The following is a 1,886-nucleotide window of genomic DNA, read 5'->3' on the forward strand; positions in this document are numbered from 1 at the left end:
CAGTCATTGAAGAAGGATTTCAAAGAAGGCACTGCAGATGCCTCTTCACTCAAATCTTAAACTCCTCAAATTCCTCCTTCTCCTGACTTTGTGCTACTGCCTGACGGAGCTCTCCTTTGACTCTGCTCATTATCCCTCCTGCTCTGCCTGATATCAGTAGTACGTTAGCTGTCACATAAATTGACCTAATCAAAGACTCCAAGGACCCAGAGAGCTCTACACAGTTCAGCTGGCTTTCGTTATTTTCAGCACATTACAGGATAAGAAACTTCTTTTATGAGAGCAGGAAGACAATATAACCTTGACAAACAGTTGTAGATAGACTTTGATGACTGGTAGGTATTGTGTTCATTAAATCAAAGCATGAGAATTAGTGTGTGTGCGTTGAAAATGCGGAGTGTCACAGGCGTAATTGCAATTCAGTTAATGTCAAATTCGACGGATTGATGTTCTTGGTGTATTCGCCAAAGATAGGGAAGGATTCGCACCCTCAATTGTGCAGTAGAGAACAGCTCTACAATCGTATATCTGTAGCAGAGTCGCTGTATTTATGGACGGATTCCAAGTCGGTGACTATCTGACGGATTGCAGTGGCTTTAGTTCGGGTGAAACAACAATTTCTTCAAAGTAAAGTATTTGTGAATAGAAGGCGAATCGGCTGTCTGGTAAAATGCCTTAATCAGTAATCTCTAATTAAGCACCAAAGTTTTTACTGTCCATTTGCACAATGCCTTCACCCTAATCTGCTCATTGAGTGCTCCTCATCACTTCGACTTGAAATATTGCGTTCTTGAAGAGCTGAGGCCAAATTCCAGGGCAACCGTCTTACAGAGAAGACAAAAATCAGAACCTACTCATCAACAGTCTTCTTATCTTCTTCACCCCACTGTGTGGGATTGGTGTCCATTTATTGGTGTCATGGATGGCGTGACATGCTTTACCGGGTGGTTGTATCTCTGTATGCAAGAATTCTCACGTGTCACTTAAAAGTCACTGTTGTTTCAAGGAGAGATGTCATTCAATGCCTTTGACAGCGTGACAATCTAACTGCTTAGAGTAACAGACAAGAGTTGTGTGGATGATGGAACAGGTAGAGCTGTTTCACTATTATGTTTGGTGACTGGAAGGTCTGATGATAAAGGCATTTCAGTAGACAATTTTTGCATTCCTTGGCAATGTTCCTGTTCAATGAAGATAGGCCATTTAGAAAAGAATGATCGGTGTCGTAATAGGATGCTAACTTGATGGCAGAGCTGTAGGGTCCTACGTTAGATTCGCAGATGGTAGGGTGTAGCACTGAGAGGTGATTCAAAGATTTTGTCTGATGTAGATGAGTACAGGTAGCTGGATGTCTCACGCTTACCATGTCGGACATCGCGTGCCACAATTTCACATAACACTTAATTTGAGTTATGAAGCATCATGTGTGGTCTACGATGATCCACCCGAGTTCCATTCACCAAAACATAATGGTGAACCAGTTCTACTGTGTTTGTTATACGACCCTCGAAATATTAAGTTTTCAGAGCACAAACATTACAGCTTCCTTAATGGAATCAATTAGTAGCATCTGTGGTCGCATAGGGCTAACGCAGGGAAGACTTCCGCTTTCCTGTTCTCGTCTGTGAGAGATCATGCAGAGGCTTTGGTCAAGCACCTTCACTTACGTAACTTTTATGAGTCAGTTTGACTTGCATGACGGAAATATCGCGATTGTGGTGACCAGTGTGATATGCGTGGAAATATAATCTGTCCTCGAGGGTGTTCACTAATAGCCAACTTATCTTTTCTTAAGTATAAAACATCTACCACTCCCTAGTTTATTAGTCCAAAAAACTTGAACATGTGAAATAAACGAAGTTGTTAGAAGCGCACCTCACCCAGTT

Source organism: Echinococcus granulosus, assembly GCF_000524195.1.
Source record: "Echinococcus granulosus chromosome Unknown EG_S00119, whole genome shotgun sequence".
In the NCBI taxonomy this organism is placed as follows: Eukaryota; Metazoa; Platyhelminthes; class Cestoda; order Cyclophyllidea; family Taeniidae; genus Echinococcus; species Echinococcus granulosus.